The sequence below is a fragment of the Tamandua tetradactyla genome, chromosome 1 (genome assembly GCF_023851605.1).
Source record: "Tamandua tetradactyla isolate mTamTet1 chromosome 1, mTamTet1.pri, whole genome shotgun sequence".
NCBI classification, from domain to species: Eukaryota; Metazoa; Chordata; class Mammalia; order Pilosa; family Myrmecophagidae; genus Tamandua; species Tamandua tetradactyla.
This window is the reverse complement of record NC_135327.1, coordinates 11,390,025-11,414,436: the sequence shown is the minus strand read 5'-3', so window position 1 is coordinate 11,414,436 and position 24,412 is coordinate 11,390,025. Positions and strand designations below refer to the sequence as shown.

The 24,412-nt window shown below is 44.2% G+C and overlaps 1 long non-coding RNA gene across 9 annotated transcripts in view; it reads right to left on the bottom strand.

The window, feature by feature from the left end:
* Positions 1–3,429: 3,429 nt before the first annotated feature.
* Positions 3,430–24,412, bottom strand: part of LOC143690839 (uncharacterized) — a 193,882-nt gene continuing 172,899 nt past the window's right edge. Inside the window, exons 4-6 of one of the 9 annotated variants that reach the window (XR_013179220.1) lie at positions 22,806–22,880; positions 6,424–6,628; positions 3,430–3,848 (exon numbers count right to left, since the gene is read on the bottom strand). This is a non-coding gene — a long non-coding RNA (uncharacterized LOC143690839). Of the gene's footprint in view, positions 3,849–3,880; positions 6,726–7,638; positions 10,381–14,807; positions 17,871–17,909; positions 22,881–24,412 lie in introns of those variants that run through there. The other 8 variants (XR_013179221.1, XR_013179225.1, XR_013179219.1 and 5 more) reach the window with 8 other exon arrangements.

The window sequence follows — 24,412 nt, the reverse complement described above, 5'->3', positions numbered from 1 at the left end:
TTTTGTTTCATTTCTCTTCTGGCTTTTGGTCAAGAAGGCATTCTCAATCCCACGATGCCAGGGCCAGGCTCATCACTAAGAGTCATGTCCTATGTTGCCAGAGAGACTTGCCCCCCCCCTGGAAATTAGGTCCCACAAGGAAGGAGGATAGTGAGTTTATTTGCAGAGTTTGGCTTAGAGAGAGAGGCCACATCTGCGCAACAAGAGAGGTTCTCTCGGGGTGACTCTTAGGCATAATTATAAGTAGGCTGAGCTTCACCATTGCAGAAATAAGTTTCATAAGGGTGAATCTCGAGATCAAGGGCTTGGATTATTAAACTGGAAGCTCCTAACGATTAAGAGAATATCCAGAATTCCCCAGGTGGGGAAGTTTAATAGTTTCACATTTTTTTCTCCAGTCCTTCAAAGGAATTTTACAAAAATACTTTTTTATCTTCTGCTTAATTGTGAATATTTTTTAATTGGCTTTTAAGGCTACATCTTTCTGCTTGATGGTCTCCAAGAAATTATTTGGGGGCCACCCACAGCCAATACATCTTCAGAGTTATTTCTATTATGTAAGGGTTTTGGAAAAAGTAAAAGGGTTTAATTTCTGATATTACACCTCAGAAAACATGGCTTCAACTCAAAATGCTGCATCTCCAATGGACTACATAGGGACAGATGAGGTTTATTGTACCTGCAAAATGATGGCCAGCTGGGACATGGCTGTGTGCACGGAGTGCATTGCCACGGCTCCGACATGTTGATGCCTAAATAGTCCTCATAGCACTTCAGGTCAGAGAAGGAAATAACAGAGCTTTCTGAAAACGATCTCTCTGGAGCCCATTCTTCCCCAGTTCTGAAGCCATTCTAATGTTCCTAATTCTTTGCTTAAAAACCTTCTCCCCCAGATCTCTGTTTGTCCATGGCCTCTGCCGTGCTCTCAGCCCTTTTCTGCCAACGAGGGTTTGGAGAAATAAGAAAGCCTCTGTTTTTTGTTTCCATTTTTTATGTCTATTAAAAATAAACATGCTGAGAAGCGGCCTGTTAGTCTCTTTATCAAGCCCCAAACAGCGTGTATTCCTTGTCAACTCGGCACTGACGAAAGCAAGCAGGGTGATTTGTAAGGCGTCAGGAGCAAACTTAGTTAAGGGCAGACTCCGTTCCACTGATCAAAATGGGTTTTAGCTGCGTGATGGGCAGCCTGTCCCTCAGATAGCCAGCCCCTCCATTCAGCTAAGGCAGACGAGCAGGTAGCACGCTGTCCCCAGCCCTCTCGCTGGGTCCAGCTCACAGGACCCTGCACTGACTTTTCTGCTAGAGAAGCCGAGAAGCCCAGGTCTTACGGCTCGCCACCAATGAGATGCATTTCATGCTGAGTCAATTTCATCAGCATCCTTCTTCCTTTAAGAATACAGGGCAGTTAAAAACAGCAAAGCCACAATACGCGGTAAAACAGCTTTAAATTCTAATGAGCCTCTCTATACTAATTAGTAACTTTGCTAACTGGTAGCTTTCTCTGTTAGAAAACACCGCCCTGCCTTGGAGGGACACGAAATGCCAGCGTTTCCCTTCCCGGGTATATCATCCTTAGTCTTTTATTACCAAGTCACGAAAGGGAAGTACATTGTTCTTCTCACACTGTTAGAGCTAACAGATTTCTATTATTTTTTATTATTTTCTTTAAGCGGTCACCATTGCATTTTGCCTTGTAAAAACTAGAAAGTGCAAGAGATCAATTTCTCCTAAATCCCACCTGTCACCTACCCGGCAGGAAACGGGTCAGAGGAGCTCTGGAGCGTAAATAGGTCTCCCAGCCACTTCTGGAAGACACAGCCACATCCCCACCCCCCATTTCAGGGTGAGATCTGGTAATTTGCAAATCAAGCAGCCATCATTACTTTCCAAGGAGCAAGCCGGGTCTCCACTCCTCTCTGGGATAACGTGACCCAATCATTTGTCTGGCAATGCACAAATTCTAGAGCTCTTGAGAATTCTTAGCCAAAGCTGATTACTAACATAGGAATGATTGTAAAGAAACATCTTTTTAATATGGGAAGGAGAGGAGGGAGGGTGAAGGGCAAGAAGTAAAGAGATGCAGAGCTCGCCACCGCAGCTATCAGCACAAACTGGAGCTTTTTGAGAATCAGGATTAGACCTCCGATGTATGAATGGAATTTCTCTCCTTCTCATTTGTTTTTGCCGCCGTGAGTCTGAGTCCTCCTGTTGTTATCTCCCTCGCTGCTCCTCTATCCTTTCTGAGTACCTGATGAAGACACCCTGCCTGGAAATAATTGCATTCAGACCTCTGAGTCCCACTTAAAAGTCTTTGGGACTGATCGAGATAAAACCCATCAGGCTTTTGTTTCCACTAAAAGTGCCCCCATCATTTATTAGATGAATTAAAGTATCAATTTCTGTTTAAACATTAACAGGGTGATGCCAAATATTAGTCAGTTCCTAATAATTTTGAGGGATTAAAAAGATAATAAAAGTAATAGTCCATTACATTACCTACTTCAGCAAGATTGTAATGAATGTAATAAATTCTGGATCAGGGTTATAACAACTTCCATCTATTTAAAATGAATTTGTAGGGTTACTTTCATTAACTATGTATATGGGGAAAATGATCTGACATATTACTTTAAAAGAGCTGTAAAACCGATTAGGAGAAAATATGCTTTCCAGGCAGGGATCCCGACCGACCGGGGACAACTGTTTCCCTGGGAAGAGGGGACGCGTTGCAGAGATGGTCCCGGTTTCCTGATTCTGTCCTTTGCTCACCGCTGCTTTGAGGAAATGATGACAGCATCAGCGCTAGTGAATGAGGGTGAAGGAACCCTCTTTTCTCCTTTCTCTTACCCCCCCCCGCCCCCACCTCCAGGTATATTCCCACTAATGACCCAGGGCTGGCTCTGGGAACTTCTGCAAGGAAATAAACCCCGGGCCTGTCGCCAGCCTGGCCTTTCGGTCCCCCCGGGGGAAAGCGGCCGTATTAAAGAGGCCCATTCCCTCGCTGCTGGAGGAGACAAGGGAGCGAGCACTTGACTGCGCCGCAGAAATTACTGCTGTACCTCGAATGCCCGCTTCATTTATCAATTTCAGAGCAGAAAAACCCATATGACTGCCTTGCTCAGTCGCACGCTAAATCTAGTCGCAGAAAGCTTCCCACCGCCAGCCAAGTGTGTTACACGCGGGCCTGGATAAAGCAACTCGAAATACCACTAACGATTTAGACTTAATTGAACCCCTAAGTGATTAAAGCGGCTGTAATGAATGGATGGCCCCCTCCCCGTCCCCTCGCCCGCTCGGCCCCGGCGTCTCCAGGCAGAGTGGGCCTCCGGGGAAAGCCAGCAGGACACGGCCAGCTTCAGCCCTTCTCCCGGCCGCCCCAAGCCGCTCCTCTGGGTCCTGGCTAAATTGCTCTCACTCGCAGTAAATGACTTCATAAGCACCGTATCAGACCATTGATCCTTTTTATTAGATTACCCAATTGTAAGGTTAATGCATTTGCATTTGGCAAACGGGAGGCAGTCAGCCTGAATCCCGGGCGGGATAGGTGTCTAAGCAGACTCGTGGGGAGAGAAGCTCTGTCAACACATCGATTTGTCCAGAACGGTAACCGGATGTTGATGCCCTTTTCCCCAGCCCCGTGCCCCCAGAGGAGATGCCACGAGGGTCTGCTCTCAGGACAGTGTCTTCCTTAGCAGGAGCTCCACTGACAGCAAGGAAGCCAAAACCAGCGTCCGTCCCCCAGCACTTCTTTTTCTGGAGGAAGGAAGGGTCCCACAAAGGTCTTCTGTCACCTCCAACAGGGACAAGGGTGGACAGGTCACCTTGGACCAGGAAACTTGCTGCTTTCTCTGAATGAGGGAGAGCCAGGACTTAAGTCAGTGACAAGGGTGCAGCTGTTAGAGACCAAGAATGCTTCTTTTCTGGGGGTCAGACTACTAAGATCGGAGCATTTACACCCAAAGAGAATTTATTCTAGGATTTTCTCAATGCATTGATCCGTGGTCCGCCTTTTGTCAGAATTTTCTAGTAAGCAAATTCACCAGTTGGAAAAACAAACTTTGTTAATCTAACATGAGTTCTGCATCATAGAATATAGTTGTGGCTTGGAGGGACTAGAAGTTACCCAGAGAAATCACCCCAAACATGTCCTTTTATAGATGGGGAAACTGAGGCCAAGAAAGGACATGGCGTGTACCCAAAGCTCCCCAGGGAACTCATGGGAAAACTCCCTGGACTTCTGCCTTCCAGATCAGCCTCCTGTTTCAGGCAGCACAACCAGAAGAGATGGCTTTGAGGCTGTGACAGTAAAGATAGAGTCTTTTTATCCAAATGTCCTGAGACAGGAGCCATATTTCATATTCAGCTGCATAAACTAGGTCTTTGTCTAAATTGTCCCGTGGAGTGAGATTCACTGTACGTATTGCTTACTGGGTGGATTTGTTCAGCATCTTGCCTCCGAAGACAAGGAAACCAGTTTCGTCATTTCAGTTCAATGCACTCGTTCTACTGTTCACTTTCCAAAGGTGGCCAGAGGCTGGAAGCAGCCCATAATGCGAAGTCAGAAATCAAGGGTCCGATACCCAGCTTGGCCGCTGATGGGCCATGTCACCTTTCTAAGCCTCAGCTTCCTCGGTTGTAATAATTCCCCCTCTGCTGAGTCGTTTGGCCACTACATGGGCTCCTTACCTGTGAATCCCCTCCCTCCCTGTTTCATAGGAAAGGGATGGCCCCATCAGACCCTTCCAGGCAATAAGTGACCAGTAACAGGCAGCCCCGGGACCTCCCACACCAGGGAAGGAGCAGCCCCCGCAAGCAGCTCTCTCCTGCCTTTACCAAGTAAGGCTCCCAGGCTCTTGTCCCCTGCCAGAGGCGCTTGCTGGGCCTTCTTCATAGCTCCCCTCGGACCCTGCCTGAGTCTCAGGAGGGCCAACAGGCCACTAGACCCGGGGTAGGTAGTCGTTATAACGATAACCTTATCTGCTAACATTTTTTTAGAGCCCTCCATCATTTATCAGGAGCTTTTTACACGCATTCAACTTTATTTAATCCTTCCAACAACTCTAAGGTTCAAATGGTTATGCCCTCTTGACAGAAGCAGGAACCGAGGCTTGCAGAGGTCAAGTGGCTGTCCAAAGTGATGGAGCCGGGCAGAGGCAGGGCTGGGGGCTAAGCCCGAGTCATGCAGACTCTCCTACCTGGGTTCTGCCACCTGTGCCACCCTTCCCAGGACTTGTGGTCTTTGTGGCAGGAGACAAGCCAGAGTTCAGCAGAGACCCTGGCCTCTCCCTCCCCCATCTAGCCAGAGATTCATGCAGGGACAGGAAAGAGCTAGAAAGGTAGTTGTCTAGAGAGTTCAGGTGTGACGAGGGAAAAACCACTGAGTGAGCAACAGTTGACCTTGGTGGGTCACTGAGAAAGTGCTGAGCCGACAGGGCCTGGTGAGGGCCCGCAGGGAGGCGGCCATCTGATTGGGGGTGGAATGTGGGCAGATGCTATCTGGAGATAGTCGCAGCCAGGATGTCTGGGGGAAAAAAGGGCAGAGAGAATCCTCAGCTGGAAAAGGCGATTTGTCCAGAAGGTTTCCAGTGTTAGACCTTGGCCCTCGACACACTCCAGCCCCGAGAAGACGAAGCTCCCAATCTCCATAGGCTGTGGCCTCTGCTCTAGATGCACAAAACAGCTTGGGCAGGACAGGGGTACGTCCCGAAAGAAGTGGCCTGTGTGTGCTGAGACACGGACTCGTTGCTTTCAGTGGGCCCCGGTGCATGCCATGTCTGCAGATGTGTGTGAGTGTGAGTGTGTGTGTGTGTACACGTTTCCAAGTGTGACGTGTGGGGCAGTGTTTCTGTGTGTGGTTGTGTCTGTGTGTGGTAAGGATGAGGGTGAATAGGCACGTGTTTTAGTGATGGTGGCTGGATGTGTGGATGCCCGTGGACTTGCACCCGTGAACACGTGAAGGTGAAATGCTTCTATGAGGGGCTTCCAGCCCACACTTCAGCTGAGGGGAGGGCTGGTAGGGAACAGTCTTTCCTGTTGGTAGAAAGGAGACCATTCAGAAAAGTTTATGCAGGCTCTGTCTCGGACAGTCAGGGAAGACTGCCTGGAGAAGGGGGTGTTTGCTAAATGGGATTTTCCTCCTGAGTCTCTAATAGGATGGGCCTGAACCAGAATCTGTGGTTTGACTAACCAGAGTCATACTTGGTCTCCATTGCTGCCAGAGATGGGGACACCACCCAAGTGAAACTGCATAATGAGCTAAGGCAGTTAGCCAGCCTTCTCCATTAAAATATGAATGTCTACTCCCAACCTAGTTCCCGCGTGCATATGGGAGATAAGAGTGACAAGGAGCCCCTCGCCACCTGGCACTCCCGGACTCGTGGCTTTCCAGTACCTTCTGGTGGATGTTTCCCAGCCTGAACTGACCTGGATTTTCATGTACAACACAGAGGGACAAACCCCTGCCCAGAGCTGAGCGTGGCAACAGGGCTGTTGTGGACAGGAGAACCCGTTAGGGCCCAGTAGCGGCCAGCTCTGCCGCCTGCTTGGGTGCTGGGTGCCTGGCTTCCACGTCTAGCTCCACCACTCTTCAGACAAACCCTTTCAGCAGCACGAGCCTCAGTTTCCCTGTCTGTTAGAAAGAGATCATGAGTCCTCCCATACGGTCCCTCGGTAGCTGGGTGTCCCCAGAGCAAATCACCAAGCCCTGTGGGGTTCAGTGTGCTCATCTGTAAAACAGGGGGAATAACAGCAAATTAGCCAGTGTACAGGGAAATACTTTAACATGAAAAAAAACATATAGCATTTGAGAGAAGTAACCTGTGAGATGGAAAGGCTCAACTGGGCTCTCAATTCTGGGCTCGGTCGGCCACCCCCCGCTGGGCACTTCTTAGAGGGTCTAGGCCTCTGGGTGATGCCTCGGGGCGCAAGGAGACCAGTCTGGGCTCCAGAACCCTGAGGCCAGGAGGGCCCAGAGATGGAGACTGCAGGCCAGAAGTCTCCGGCCCGTGGCTCCCTGGAGCTGCACAGCAATGATTCAGGAAAAGGCTGACAAGAATATTAGCAGTGTGGGTTTTTTGTTTTTTTTTTTTTAAATCCCGAGCCCAGAGAAAATGCACGGTCAGGAATAAAGGCGCCCAAGAGAGCAAGGAGAAGGAGAAATTAATCAGAATTAGCCAGCGGGCGGGCAGCGGGAGCAGGGGCAATGCAGCCCCACAGAGGGCTAGAAGGCACCCCAGGACCCCGGGCTGGGGAGGTGTCACGGGAGCGGGCAGGGGTGTCGGCTGCCCCCAGTCGGGATGTGAGCCGACTGGAGCCCAGGAAGCTGGCAGGATAGAAGACAAAGAAGCCGCCACAAGGTGAGCTCAGCACCCTTGGGGGACTGTCACATGCCCCCTGTGGTACCCTCTAGCCCCTTGGCAAAGGGCTTGAGTTCTCAGCTCCCTGTTGTTCACGGGCCTCTGGGTATGAGCTTTAGGGCTGGGGAGCCGCCAGGAGCTGCTGGGCTGCAGAAAGGCCGCAGAAACCTCTGCAGGCAGGAGGTCCTCACACCTTCTACCCCCCGCCCTCGAGACAGCAAAGAGGCAAGGGTGACAGAGAGCAGGGCCCAAGAACGTCTCTGGCAGCTGGAAGGGGAGTGTGTTCTGATGAGGTGGTCCCCGGCCTGCTTTAAGAGCAGAAAGGAGCGGATTCTGATGAGCCTGGGCACAGGAATCCATTAACGTGAGCGATGAAACTGATGTCCTCCCTAATTGAAACCTGCTTTTTGCAAATCGTGTTAGACTATCAGATTGCTTAAGGGAAAAAACCCTGTTCTGTGTGTGTTTGTGTGTGTGCGTGCTCGCGTGTGTGTGTGTGGTGGGGGAGGGCAGAACTAATGCATCAGCCCCTGATTCTACTGCAGATTCCAAATTAATGGAGTATAAATTAATGACAGACGTGTGCGGTGTCCTGGAAGTCAGACGCTTCTCCGCGCGCCACCCCACACTCTGTGTCCTCCGGCGAAGTCATTCCCGTCCGTCCATGAGCAGCTTTTCTACAGACATAACACCAAGGAGAGGGGTTGCAGTTCCCCAGGCCACCCTCCTCCTGGTGGGAACCACCAGGCCCCTTTAGCCCAGCTTATACTCAAGAAGGGCCTCAAATTAAGGCTTTTGACACTGTAATCATAGCACAATTATACAGAATTAAATTTTGGGCATGTTCAAAGCGCCCATTGCATTTGTCAAATGGAAGCATTTACTACATTACAATTTTGGTAACCCCACTTTGACTCTTTTTTACCCCAATACTTTAGTAGATAAGGAGCCTCCATAAATAGAAGCATCGGGGTCCTTCTCACCCTCTGAGCTTTGAATCCATCCCCAATTCCTATAATCCAGGTTCCTTTCGCCCTCAATTTGAGGTAGATTGGGATCTTATGATTCAGGTGAATTTTAGGAGGGAAAGTGGGGTGTTTCCCTTGAGCCGTGCTGATTATTCAAACCTCTTGGTGAAAAGCTCCAAAGTACACTTACCGACACTGAGAGCCCTGGTTCCCGGCAAGAGCCGAAAGCTTTCGGTGTGACTGTCTCCCATCAGAGATGCACTCTGTCAGGTCAGATAACTAGCCAACCACCCTCTTGCTTCGGAACGCCTCGCTGGGACCCCCTGATCAAGGCGGGAAGCCCCAGGGTCTCTCAAGACTTCTGCAGCCCTCTCCCTTACATGGGTCACCTATGTAAACATCAAATCCAAATAACAACCCTCCAAATTTAATTTATTTCTACCTAAACAAGTTCTTTTATCATAAAGCAATAAATTTGTCTTGGTGCTAGCAATTTGTTGCGGGTGACATAACATTGCAAATTGATTAATCGCTACTGTACACAGCAAAATGAGAAAAGCAAGGAATTATTATGAATAGCGTCCGTCTTTTACGGGAGGGATTCATTATTCAAAAGTGCTAGCTGGTGCTTACATGTGCCCTCGGTGCAGATTACATCCATTTGCAGACTTCCCACATCATGCTTACACAAATCAACAAACGTGCATTTATTAAGACATAGAATGAAAGCTATTTAAAAGTGAAAAATGGCCTTTTGCATTACTTTTCTTAAAGGAAGGCAAATCTGGGTGGGATGTTCCTGGGAAGCGGCCCTACAGCTGTCATGTGACTGTCCTTGGGTTCTGTGCAAGCTGGCTCATGCAGACGCTACCAAATCGGCATGCCTTGCCATTGGCAGTCCCAGGATCAGCATCGCCCCTGCCAACAGTTCTAGAAGCCTTGCTCTGGCTCAGGACACTTCAGCAATCAACTGTCCCTGGTTGCTAGGGACATGCAGCAGAGAAAAGTGTTCACAAAGAGGTCCAGCTCCCTGTAAACAAGCCTCCTTCTAGTCTCCTTGTAAGGAAGAGGAAACAATAATTTAGCACCTACTCTGTTCCACACTGTCCCAGATACTATACTTGAGTTAATAAGGCAAGCCTCCCTACCTCCCTGAAGCTCATGAGGTTGTTGCGAAGACCAACCGGAATGATGCAGGCACAGAAAACATATAAAGCAAGTGCTCAGTAAGTGTAAGGTATTATTATCATTAACATTTCCCTTTAAATTAATTTAACCTTCTCAAAGTCAATATTATTATCACCATTTTACAGGTGGGAAATTGAGGTTAAGAGAAGTGGCGAGACTTGCCCAAATCCCACAGTGAGTGATTCAGTTGAAGCAAGGTGGGGCTTCAGTTTAGGGCTCATCTCCAAAAGCACAGGCCCTTTCCACCAAACCACACCCGCCTCCCACCTTCCCAGGCAAAAGCAAGTGTGATTCCTACAGAGCAGACTATGCACCATCCAAACTCCGGCCGTCTGCCTTTTGCCTTCAGGTGTTACATGGGACATCTGGGAGGTCTGGCAATTTCATGACCTTCCCTATCTCTTCCCCTAACTGCTTCAAGCATCAAGAAACCCCTGTTTGTAACCATGGGTCCCCCTGCTCTGTCCAGTTGTCCTATAATAGAGGACTCTTCCTGAGAAGGCTTGTTGCCTGCCCCAGTGAGACCTGCCAGGCAGCTCACAGCTTCTGTATTGATTATTTCTGCTCAACTCGTGCATTGTTTAAAAATAGCCCGAGATCTCAACTTTCATATTCTAATTAGATTTCAAAGCTACTTTTATAAAATGAGAAAGCCTTCATTATTTCTCCATTGCTTATAGTGCCATTAACCACTCCTCAGCCATGCTAGAGTCTTCAAGCCCCCGCTATCACCCATCAGATGAGAGAAGTAGCTACTCGCCTCCTTCCGAGAAACCTGCACTGAACCTTGAACTTGTCTCCAGGTGCCCAGAAGCCAGGGCTGGTCAGGCCATAAGCCCAGGCATGTGGCTTGAGTTAAGAGTTGGTGCCTGTGAACACGACACATTAGACAGCGTTGATCCGATGGTGACCCTCCAGCCACTTATACTGAGACCACCCTAGGGTTGGTAAGATATGTAAATTCCAGGCCTCCCCCAGACCTGCCACAGATTCACCTGGGGGTACGGCTTGGGAGTCTGAATGTTTGATATGATATTTTTGCACACTAAAATTTATGAGCTACTGTTCCAAATACTGCTCAAATTCCCTGCCCAGTTTTAAATGCAACCAAATTGAATTATCAATTGCTACAAATTCTGGATAATTCATTGGTATTGCTCTCTTAGTGCAAGGGAGAAACAACCTAAGGGGTTTGCTCACTGTCTCGAGAGTCAGCTGCCCCATCCCGGGTCCCAGGTCCCCCAGGACATCCATGGGCTCCCTTCAGGACTGGTGCACTCGGGCCGAACAACACCATGAGCAACTTGCAGGATGCTTCATAGACCAGACTCGCTGATGGGATGGGAGGAAGGTATCTCTAGGCTCCTCTGAGATCTGTTTACAACGATCAGAGCCCCAAAGTCAAACACCTTAGTCCATGGCTGTTGTCACCACCTGTGACTATTTTATGTGTCCTCAGGTATAGAGATCTCAAAACCTTAGCCTGCAGCAGAATCATCTGGAAGACTTGCTGAGCCACAGTGTGTTGGACCCTACTCTCAGAGCTTCTTGATTAATAGGGCCGGGTGGGGCCTGAGAATCTGCATTTCTAACAAGTTGCCAGGTGATGCTGCTGGCCCAGGGGTCAGACTTTGAGACTCAAGTTTTGTATCCCTACTGGTACGTTGTAGGTGCTTAATTTGTGTTTGCTGCATGAATGAACAAATGAATGAATGAATGAATGAGTAGCTGAGGGCTGTCACTGGGGCTCCTCATTCCTCTACCCTTTGTGGTTACCCAGAATGTGCCAGATATTAAGAAGGGAGCTGAGGAGGAACGTGTGTCCTAGAACCAGACTGAGGGCTCCCAAAAGGCAAGACAGAACTCGTGGCTGCTGACACCCACAGAACTAGGTCTGGCTCACCCCTAGGAAGTCAGGAGGCTCTGCAAGGGGGTAAGATAGCCCGTTCCTACCTCCCTGAAGGAAATGGTGACTCTTTCACCTTCAAACTACTCGCCCAGTCACTTCCTAGCTGGGCGACCTCAGCCTTGGCCCTCAGACTCTAAGGTGTCTCCGTTTCTTCACGTGTGAAGTTGGCATTGATAATTTGCTCCCGGGTCACCATGAGGACTTAATGAGGCTGGACATAAAAAGGGCCAGCCCCAAGAACATTAGGCGTGCTTGAGGTGGGGTGGGATGGGGGGACTCTGGTACACTTGGGGTGCTTGCTCAGTGTCTGTTCCCTCACTCATTCCTCACCTTCCCCAGCCCCTGTGTAATGAGTCCCAGAGATGTTTCGGGGAGGGAGCATAGAGAGTACATAACAGAAGAACATTATGTCTTTGGTCTGTTCTTTGTCTTTGGCTGGGGGAGGGAAGATCTCGAGATCGTCATGGATAGGAATCTAGACCCTCCCCCACCCTGATCAGGCCCCGATTGGTGACCCAGCCCCAAGAGCTGGTTCTAGTCAACCCGTGTGGGTCCACAGGGTATGGCTGAGTTCTCCCCACCAGGAGCCCAGCTCCTGGGAACACCCAAGACAGCAGCCTCGGGGCCAGTCTCCAGTTACACCCAGAGTTGTGCACCTCCCACACACTACCTCATTTCCCCTTAATCCCTAAAACGTCACAGTGTATCTCCTAAGAATAAGGGCATTCTCTAACATAACCATGTTGTGATCATCAGGATCAGAAAATTAACATAGATGCGATATTACCATCTAGTGCACAATCCATATTCAAATTTTGCCAGTGTTTCCAATGATGTTCTTTGTTGCCATTTTCTCAGTTCAGGCTCACACTTTGCATGTATGTGTCATGGCGCTTCAGACTCCTTCAACTTTGAAACAGCTCCCTCACCTTCCTCTCATGACTTTGATCTTTTTTGAAGAATTCAGGTCAGTTATTTTGTGGATGGCCCCACACTTTGTGTTTGTTTGGTGTTGCCTCTCGATTAAATTCAGGTTGTGCATATTGGACTGGGATAACAAAAATGTGATGCTGTGTTCTCAGTGTGTCATGTCAGGAGGCACGTGATGTCAATCTGTTCCATTCCTGGTGAGGTTGACTTTGACCACTTGGTTAAGATGGTGACCCAGGTATCTCCTCCTTAAAGATACGATTTTCCCTTGGTAATCCAAATTTGGCGATGCTTTGAGATGATGTAAATATCCTTTCACTCCTTTCAATATCTATTGATAATTCTTGCCTGAATCAATTATTACTGTGATGGGTGCAAAATGGCAATTTTTCTAAATCCTTCGTGTCTTCTACATTTCTGGTTGGCATCCCGCTGTAAAGAAGAACTTTCCCTTCTTCTCTGTCTATTTTCTTATTCATTTATTTATTTCTAACAGTAGGGACTCAGATTTTTCTTTTATTTGATGTGTTAAAATCCATTACTGTCATAATTTGACACTCAAATCGCATGATCTAATTCGCACAACAACATGTGAGCCGCCTGCCGTGCTCAGAGACATTCAAACTCTTGCCTTAGACTCTGCTTCCTGACTCCCAGCACCAGGCTCTCTCCCCCAGAAATACTCCTTTGCCTGCAGTGCTCCATCGGCACAATGCCTTTGCTGGGGAGACCTGGGCCCCCATGTGGCTTCAGCAAGCCCAGATACCTGGAATGCCCCATGGGCGTGGGCCTGCAGCACAGAAGAAAGCCTGGCTTCCCAGATGCTCTTGTTCTGTCGAAGGGAGCTCAACCTTAAGGCAATGAGGCCAGTTCCCTAGGCTGCAAAATGGGTCAGCTCACCAGCCATGTGCAGACATGATATGCCCCCAGGAGCTCCTGGCACGGGACCACTTTTTGTACGTTTGTTTTCTGTTTTTCTTAGAGAAGTTGTAAGGTCACAGAAAAATCATGCATAAAATACAGTCTTCCCATATATCACCTTATTATTAACATCTTGCATTAGTGTGGTATACTTCCACAATTCATGAAAGAACATTTTTATAACTGTACTCTTCATAATAGTCCATTGTTTACAACAAGATTCCCTTGTTTGTGTTATCCACTCACGTTTGTTTGTTTTTCATTTTTATTCTAGTAACATCCATGCAACCTCAATTTTTTCCTTTTAACCACATTCCAGTATATAATTCAGTGCAGTTAATTACATTGCCAATGCTGTACTTCTACTACCATTCATTACCAAAATTTTACGATCAGCCCAAACAGAAACTCTACAATTTAAGCATTAACTACCCATTCCATACCCCCCAATCCAGCCCCTGGAACCTGCATTCTAAATTCTGACTCATATCAGTGAGGTCAGACAATATTTGTCCTTTTGTGATGATGGACCATCTTTATGATTCAGTGGGTCTAACTGTGTGATACAGCCCTGAGCTTGGCCACCCCTAGTTCATCTTTCAACATTTATTTGCCAAGTGCCTACTATGTTCCAGGCCCTGGCTAGCCTACAGCTGCTACAGTGAATAAGTCAGACAAGGGCCCTGTTTTATGAAGTTCATAGTCAAATGGAGTAGACAGCAATCAAATCATTACCCAAACAAATATCCAATGACAATGGAGACGAGGCTTATGGGGGAAGGGTTCTTTAGTTGCGAAACGCTCTACAGGGGGATTGGCCTTTTTTCAGGACCAGAGAGAAGTAACCAGGTTAAATCAATGGTTTACTGAGACACAGAGCTAGAGTTCTGCAGCTATGAAAGTCAGCATTACCGCACACAGCAAGTGTTAAAAACATTGAACAAGGAATCACACTTCAGTTAGAGACCTGAATGAAGCTGATCTGGGTAGGACTAAGGCAAATCAGACTAAGGATAAAGGATGATACTGACTGCATTTTAGAACTTTAACTTCCATGTGAAACCAAAGGAAGGGATGTTGATCTGGTGCAAAATTTATGTTTTTGGTAGTACACTACCTAATTTAACTTGTATTAAATTAAATCAAAACCATAACTTGAAAAAGGAGTGGGATTTTATTGATTCGTACAGGGTGGTGTGATGCCCCAATACATCTCAGAGTAAGCTGGGCAGAAGATTAAAAAGTATTTGCAAAGTCCCCTTGAGGGGCTGGGGACAAAATTGGAAATATTCAACTTTCCCACCTGGAGAAGACATGATATTCTCACAAGCATTGTGGACTCCTAATTTGGTGGGACAGACCCTTGATCTTGGGGCTTGCCCTTATGAAACTTATTCTTACAAAGGGGAAACTAAGCCTGCTTACAAGTATGCCTGAAAGCCACCACCAGAGAACCCCTTTTGTTGTTCAGATGTGGCCTGTCTCTCTAAGCCAACTCTGCAGGTGAACTCACCGCCCTCCCCCCTAGTGGGCACAGAGAGGTTAAGTAACTTGCCCAGAATTGCCCACTGGTAGAATCCAGACTCAGAGTCAGGTCTGCTGACTCCCCAGCCCAGCGTTGGTGCAGCTGCTCTGCCAGCGCGGTTCCCCAAGGTCCCTGGGGACTCTGGGCCAAAGGCCTGGGCCCTTCTCCTTAACTCACCACAGTTTCCACTGCGACACTGCAAGGCCCTGCTAAGTGACAGCCAGTGGGAAATGACTTTCTGATAGGCTCAAAGCTTTTTAAAATCAGTTTGTTTTTAGAGGACTAAGCTGGGAAAATTGAACAAGCCTAACTATTAAAACAAGGAGAGTGGACTCAGGCCCGTCACTCAACATGGGAGATCCGTAATGGGACACCAGGCCCTGGGTTAAGCATAGAGGGAAGTGATGGGCAAGGTGGTTTAAGAGAAAACCTGACGTCTTAGTTACACACTAGCAAACTGACTTTGCTTTAACCGCAGGACTGACCTACCTCCCTAGGGATGTCCATCTGTCTGTCTGAGGCCTCAGCCCTGGGAACAGCCAGGCAAATTCCAGAAGGGAGACAGGATGCCCGCACTTGCCCTCTTAGCCCAAAGCATTGCAAAGAGGCCAAAGAGGCAACAGTGGGGGCACTGGAGGCAAGGTGGGGGCTTCTCAACCTCATGCCCCCTGCCACACACCTGCACAATACCCCCAGCCTCCGAGTCTCCTCTGGTTGGCCTTGGCGGGACCCAGCTTGATATCTGATCCCCATGGAAGCTGACACCCCAGCATGAGGGTGAAGGGGCAGACACTGCTGCCGCCACCGAGGCCTCAGCCTGACTGCAGGAGAGTCTCTGAGGACGCCAGCCTGCGAGCTGTCCCTGGCTCCCTCATCCAGCGCCATACCCTGAGATATTTGTGAATAAATTCTTGTATGGAACAGTAATAGGAGGAGAATAAAAAGTTTTAAGTTAAATGACTTGGCTGAGTTTACAGAGCTGAGAAACTGGGGTCAAAATCCAAGTCATCTGTCTTCAGAGCTTAGACTTTTCACCTCTTCTTCAATAAACCACTTCCTTATATCATCGGGCATGCACACACGCTCAGGGCCTGCCACACGGAAGACTCGTGTAATGGCCATGTGCACACATGTGTGCATCTGTGTTTGTGGGTGAGTGTCATCCATTGAGTCTCTCCTGGGGTCAGACCTGGGGCTTCCTGCTTTGCAGATTCATTTTGTCAGCCTAAGCCAAAGCAGGGAGGCTGAGGTTTTCAGTGGCAAGAAACTCATGTTATCCAGGCCTAAAACCCTCTTGTTCCCACTTGAATCGGGGACCGGAGTTTCAAATCAAGACTCAGGACTCTTCGTCTGACCAATATATATACATGTGTGTGAATATATTATATGCAATGGGCTTTAAAATATAAACATGACGTCTTAGTTATACATTTAACAAACTGACTTTGCTTAAAAGACAAAAAGAGCATTACACCAACTGATATTTAGTATCTGCTACGTACCAGACACTTTGCCTCAGGTATTTTCTCCATAACCATGGTTTGCAATGTCCTCTGAGTGTGCTGGGGTCAGGAGATGGTGATGTAGAATAGGGGGATATTTCTCACCTCTCATGCTTGAACTTCTGGTCCTTTATACCTAGGTCTCGCCACAGATTTCTGAGTCGTTTTGGAATTTGCATGTAAAATAAAAGCTTCCCACATAATTGAAATTATGGTCAATTGACCATGAAATGGAAGTGCCCGTGACCAATGAGGTGTTGGGAAGGGGGGCGGGGGATGGGGGAGGTTGTTGTTCTGAGAAATGGGGTCTCCAGAGCTCCAGGGCTGGTTCAGCTGTGGGAGACAAATTCCACCTGGAGATCTTCTCATTGCCCCCAGCAAGCCCGCCAGTATTTCCTTGGCTCCTCTCTCTGGCAGGGAACAGTTCAGTGTTAGCTCCAGAGGTAGACATTTTGCTGCAATCTTTTCTCTCTTGGTAAAGAATCCTTCTAGGAAAGAGCACTCGGAGCAAGGACACCCATGTAGAAAAGTTCTCCTCTCTCAGCCCAGGGCTTATTGAGACAAGGACCTTCTGAGCCAGATGGGTTATGGCATACCCAGAGGGAGGGCATGAGAGATGATGCTGGAAAGGTAGGTGCAGACCAACTGCAGATAAGAAGTTTGGACTCTTGGGAGGCAGTGAAGAGTCGTTGAAGGTGCTGGAAGAGGATCTGTGTTTTATAAAGATCACTATAAAGAGAGGACCAGAGAAGAGTGTGAACAGAGACAGAAGTCCAGGTGGCTTCAACCACAGCCCAAGCAAGTGATCATGTTGGCATGGACAGTGGCCATGGGGTGAAAGGGAAAGGACAATGGGAGGCTCAGGGCATGATGAACTGGGACCCAGACAGAGGAAAAGAGCAGGTGCTCTATGCTGGTTAATATCACAGCCCTGTGAGGAGGTGCTATTATCCCCATAGTGTTGGAGGAGAAACTGAGGCTCAGAGACGTTATGTACCTTGCTAATAAACAGTAGAGCTGGGGTTTAAATCCAGGTCCATTGCATCTCCAGAAGTGTTAGTGAATAGGTAAGTAAAATATTTAGACCAGTGAAGGGACTATACTTGCTCTGGTCAGATCACACTTAGGGTATTCAATTCCAAACCCACACTGTAAAGAGAGATTTTGATTGGCTAATAGAACAAGTATAGAAGAAAGCGATGAAAGAGGTCTAGAAGCAGAAAATCATGTCACGTAAGATGAAAGTTCTGGAGTGTACAGGCCTGGAGAAGAGTAGAATTGTTGGCATGTGATGCTGCGTCCAGCCCTCTTGAGTCCTCTTGGAGCGCAGGGCATGAGCTAAAATGGTCATGTCATAGACTCCATCTTTATCTTGAAGGCAATGGGAAACCATCAGAGTGTTAGGCAATCAGTGACGTTTGCTTTTTTTATTTTGAAAATATCACTCAGGTTGCTAACAATAGGATATGGGTCCAAGAACACTTTCTTTAATAAAATTATACGGTTTCCTTCTATTGTAATCCAGTGCACGTCTTGTTAAAATTTTTTCCTCAAGGTCTCCTTTTTTTGTTGCTATTGGGAACAAAATTGTTTGACTCATTATATCTTCTAACTGGTTGTTGTTACAATTTTGGATATTTTTTTTGTACATTTGTTTCATATCCAGCCACCTTACTGAACTCTTTTTATTACTCTCAACAGAAAAAATAAAATGTTCTAGGGTGATAAGCACATCTTCTACAAGTAATGACAATTCTCTCTTTCAGTAATTATAACATGTAATTTTTTCTTACCTCACTATATTTACTAGAACTTCTAGAAAAATAAAACTTGATGTAACTATTCTTTCCACAGATGCAATTTTTGGAGTCCTCCCCACCCCACCCCATCTTATTACATTTGCTAGAACTTCTAGAATGGTGATTCTTAACCTAAATCATAGATTCTCAACCAGGGATCATTTTACCCTCCAGGGGACATTTGGCAAAGTCTAGGGACATCTATGGTTGTCATACTGGGTAGATGCTACTGATCTCCAGTGGAGAAAGGGCCTTCATACTCTTGATTTTAATGAAAATGCATTTTGTGTTTTGCAGTTATGTATGGATTTGCCCATTAGTTTAAGACAGAAATTTTGTTGAGGGAAGATTCTTTAAACCTCCCTTAACTAAGGCTTTTAAAATCAGAAAGAGTATTATTAAATTATTTTATAGTCTTCACCAAGATGTTTTTTGCATTTGACCTATTCTTACAATAATTGACTCCTTGGCTTCCCTGACATTACCTTAGGAAATCATTGACCACTGTTAAATAAGCACATCCTTGCTGTTTCTCTCCCTACAGTTCTATAAGGAATCGCCTATATGAGAAGGAGTTTGATTACAAATCAATGCCTGTAATTTGTAATTGGGAGTGTCTGCCCTGGTGGTTTTCAATGGGAACTCATATATGAAGTCACTGTTTGTTTCCTCTGGGTTAGGATGACTAAATATGGATACCACAGGTCTCTTTGTCCTCAGTTGCTCTGAGGATTAACTGATGACTTTTGTGAGATCTTCTCAGAATTCTCAGTCCCATGAACTGAATTTTTCATATAACATGGACACAGGCACAGACACTATGGGACAAACAATTTCAAACATACCCTTTAAATTTCAGGGGCCTTCATCCAGGCATTTTCAGGACACAGTAAGAGAAAAAAAACTAATTTTTAAACCTAGATTCCCCAATATTAAATCACCCTTGCAGTTCTTAAGCAAATCTTATGTGCTCGCAGTGTTTAGTCTCTTAATATTGGAGCTGATGTCCTATATAGTTTTTGTAACTACATTCAAAAGTAAGATTGGTCTCAAGTTTTCTGCTTAATATCATTTTGGTATGAAATTACACTAATTTTGCTTTCCTTGTTTATGCTCTGAAACAGTTTATCATGAGAAAACAGTTAGAAATTAGAAATGAAATTAGAAAAGAAATGTACCTATAAAATCACCTGGGCTAGTTTACTGGTCTATTCTTCATAAAAATTCTTTATGAACTTAAGTGCCCTTATTTGCCTATGTTGTTTTGTACTGGTGTTTAAACTTTTTTTGCAGGAGATTTGTCTCTGGCTAACATCTATGGAATTTCTGTTAGGGTTAATTATCAATTTGATCAGTTTACTTTCTAAATCATTTGGCTCTGCTTCTGTCCTTGAATATTACCTTTCACCTATTTTCTTAAAATGCACATTTTATCCTAATTCCTTGAGTTAAATGTTTCTCTCATGTTTGTATTCTTTCTTATTTTGACAGTGAATTCACTAAGGAAATAAATTTACCTTTGAGTAGAGTTTTGACCATATCCCATAAGTTTGCTAAATAATGATCTTAGTCTTAGTATCTTGTGAGTGCTAGTTTAGGTCCCTATAACCCAAAAGGGTATATATATTTTTTCCTTTCCATTAACTAAATAGTTTCCCTTTAATCTTTCTTATTGTTTCCTACTTTTACAGCACTGTGTTCAGAGAATTGGATTAATATAACGTCTATCTTAGAAGATTTATTAAAGTTTTTCTTTCTGGCTAATATATAATCAATTCGGATTCATATTCCAAGAATCTCTGAAAAGAAGCTTGTTTTCTAGAATGTAGTCTTCACTTTAGGGTTTGAATTACAGAGGGGAACAGAGGATTATCTAACAGGATAGAGGAAAAAATATTATAATTGATATTTAATATTTATCTTTTATTTTGTCTCTTTTAACTGCTATTTTTGCATATGCTTCATGTTTGTGTATCATAGAAGATGAAAATTAATAATAATATGCACATGTTGAAAAGGTTTAAACATGAGATACATAGTAAAACGGATAGAGACAATTTGTCTAAAGAGCACAGAGTTCGTACATTAGTGGTATGTGCACATAATTAACAAATGCACTTATATTGGAAGTGTATGCTCAAAAATGCTTTATATAAAGGAATTCACAGTTCACGTTCAAAAACAATTTGGAGACAACTATGTTATCAGTGATAATGATTCTCTAAAGAAATGGAAAAATTTTGTTTATCAGAATTCTATGGAAGGTAGGTAAAGCAATTCGGCTTCATAGGAGTTGCTAGTCAGAAAGAATCTATCAAAACAAGACTGCCCCCAGGGATCAGTTATGGAGAACATCAGTGTATGGAAAGGAAACCAAAGATGGCAAATGGAGGAGGGATGAGCCATGTGACCCCTCCATGTGGCCAACTCAGAATCTTCAAGAGAGTTAACTAAATCCACAAGACACTTGGCTCAAGTGGATTTTTCATGGAGACCTCTGCCAAAGTCACACAGACTCGGAAAGGAAATCCAGAGAAGCAGGAGATAAGGTTGTAGGAAGTATTTAACACCCTAAGTCGTAGAGATAGGATCTAGGAAAATTTCACCTAAGCTTTCAAGGATCAAAGATGTTTTCGATGTCGTATTTATATGGGGAAAAGAATATAGGTTGCTTACTTCATCAACATCCTTATTTACATTTAAAAATAGGATCCACCAGGACCATTCCAGCCAATCCTAAAGAACACCTAGGGCAATATATCAGATTCCACAAGGGTTCCATGCACTAGAGTAACTTTCCAGAAACCTACAACCTCCAGATGGGTCCCTGGTCCAGATAAGTCCTGAAACCTAGCCCAGCCTCTCCAAAACATCAGATAATTCCATCTCCATACCCCATATTAGCGACAGACCCTTCCAATCTGAAAAATTTAGAATCACCATAGCCCAAACACCCATAAAGAAAGGGATGGAAAGATCAAAGGTGATGGTGGAGTATACAGAGAAGATAGGATTTAACAAATGAATATGAATGCTGAATCATTACATTGATATCCTTTTGAGTCTCCAGTATTTTAGAACAGCTAGAAGTAAGAACCTAAAATTGTGAAACTGTCAAACTCTGAAATATGTTCTGCAACTAATTGTGATGCTGTGCTTTGAAATTTATAACTTTTTAGTATATATGTTATTTTTCACAAAAAAGAAGGAAAAAAAGTCAATTATGATGATTTAAAAAAATATTTAAGCCCTCTAGCCTGGAGCAGCTAGAAGGAAAAATGTGAGAAGATTATATGGCAGCCTATGACAAACCCTGGGATCTGTCCTGTAACTATTTGTTGAAGAATACTTTGAAAACTATTGCCTTTTCATTTCTTTGCTTTGTATATTTGTTATACTATACAATAAAAACAAAGTTTAAAAAATAGGACCCATCAAAGACTGAGAGGGATGAAACAAATTTCCCTATCACTATTGTGTTTTGTCACTTTTTTCTTGCATTTTTAACAGTTTTCACTTTATATATTTTAATGTTATATTATCTGGCACACGAATATTCATGACTGTTATTTTTTAATTAACTGACTGTTTCCTTATCAAAATAAAATCATCTTTTATTTAATGCTTTTTTATATAGGAATCTCTATCATTTTTATTTAAGTTTAAAACTTATAAAGTTTGTAGGTGGTTTGTGTTGATTTGTTATATACTTCCTTGCTTGTTAAAGTTGTATTAAAGTTTATTCTATTTAAAGACCTCATATCCCAGATCTAATAAAATTGTTATATTACGTTTTCTGTTCTTTATGCTTTTTTGCCATTAGTTTTCCCCCCTTCTGTATTGTACCTATTTTCCTAAATTTTGAAAAAAAAAATATGTAAAAGCACAGAGAATAATATACAAAAAATAATTCCTCTAAACTCTACTATTTTTGCCTTTTCCTCCTCTGGTTATTTAAAAAGAGTATAATATTGTCATATGTTCTTCTAAGTGATTGCCTTTTCATTTGTAAAAAATTACGTGAATCTGCATTTGCCTGTTCATCAACATAATAAATGAAATAATTTCTCTTGACTCTTCCTACATAAGAGGATGAAATAGGTGATTACTATTCTTACCACATTTAGAGGTTTTCATTGATACGATCTAGAATTTTTAGAACCATATTATTAATATTTAATTTTATGTTTGTTTATATTATGTTCATCTTTTTCAAGAATTGTTTTGGATAATTGCATTGCTATGTAACCATATTTATGGTTATTAAAATATCATAGCATACACTCAGTTCTATGTTTAACTGGTTTTAATGTTCATTGCTCTGATATTATATCTCTATTTACCCACTCGTGAGTCCCCAATTTTGATTCATCTGATTCACATGGAATATTCCTTCACAGATTTTATTTGCTTTGTTTTCATGTTGTAGGATGGGCTCGTTAAGTGATACATGTTGCATATACATCTTTCTGTTGTCTTCACAAATAAACAAAACTTGGCTGAGGATAGTGTGGCTTTGAGTTGTAACTTTTTCTTCCCAAAATTCCACAGATATTATTCCATTGTCTTAGAGCATTCAGAGTTTGGCAAAGTCTTAAAACAGGGTGACTTTTGTCCTTTATGGAAAAAAAACGGTTTTCCTCCTGTATGCCTACAGTGTCCATTCATTTACAAATCCATTCATTCAAAAAATGAATTCAGTACTTACTGTGTACCAAGCACCAATCTAGACACAGCAGCCACCAGAACAGACAGAAATCTCTGCCTTCATGGAGCTGGCACTCTAGGGGAGAGACAGGCAAAAGACAAAATGAATAGATAAAACATACAGCCTTTCTGATGGCAACATGCACTGTGGAGGAGGATAAAGCCAAGGAAGGGCATGCTGAGCTGGGAGCATGACAATTTAAATAGGTTGTTCAGGAAACCTTCGGTCAGGTGACATTCAAATACAGACCTGAAGGAAGCATGGGAGTGGGCCATGTGGCTCTGTAGGCAATGCTCCCAGGCAGAGGGACCAGCAAATGCAGGGACCCTGAACTGAGAGCACATCTAGAACGTCCAAGAAACAACAGGAGGCGCCGTAACTCGAGTGGAGTGAGCAAGGAAGAGAGAAGAAGAAGGGAGATTAAAGATGCAATGGAGGGCCAAACCCTTTAGGGTCTAGTTAGCCAGAGCATGTCCAGGTCAGCACATTCCAAACTGGCCTTCCATGGGAAATATACATTGGGCAGCATTACTGTCCAAGAGGAAATGTACTATGTAAAGTTCCAAAAATTGATCTGTATATGGAATCCTATTATAGCAAACCTATGACTATATTCTTTAATAATTCACTCACAATATTTATTGAGCACTTACTATGTGGCAAGTACTGATACAGACCCTGAAGATACAAAATGAACAAAACAAAGCCCTTGCCTTCATACAGTTTATATGAAGTCACAGCAGAGAGAGAAAGAAGTAAATGCAAAGAAGGAAAAATAAAGCTGGATAAAATACTAATAGAAACGAGTTTTGTCAAACACTGTTCTCTTTTTATTAATTTTCCTTATCATATTATGGACCTTTCAGCATCATACTCAGTTTTTTCTTAAGGCTGGGAAAAGTTTTCTTCTAGTTCACCTTTAATTATTTTTCTGATCTCTTTTCAAATTTTTAAAAAATATTTTGGGCGGGCCACAGTGGCTCAGCGGGCAGAGTTCTCGCCTGCCATGCCAGAGACCCAGGTTCGATTCCCAGTGACTGCCCATGCAAAAATATATATATATATATTTTTTTTTTACTGGAAATATTAACATTGTTTCATGTGTACAGTAGAATATACACCATAATCTCTTTAGGATAAACAATTGTCTCTATGTTGGACGGCCATTCTCTGTCTTCTATATATTTAATCTCTTTTTTCTTCTACAACCTAGTAGAGTTTCTGAAGTTTATCTAAGATTTCTGATTTCAAATCCAGTGTCTGCCTCAACTATTATTAGTTCAAAAGCACAATTTAAATCACTTAAAAACAATTTCTTTTGTGATCAAAATAGGTGTTTACATTAGGTTTCAAGTTGTAAAAATAATAACTAATATTTATTAAGGGCATGCCTATTTCAGATACTCTAAGAGCTATACATGCTTTATTTCACTTAATCATCAAAACAACTCTTTCAAGTAGGTACTGCTGTTATCTCCATTGAACAGATGACGAAACTGAGGCATATATAGCAATTAAAGACTATTGACTATTCTCTGCATTGCCAACTGTTCTGTACTTCATCTAATGTTGATTTTAACTTTGTTTCTTCTTATTTTGCTTAACCT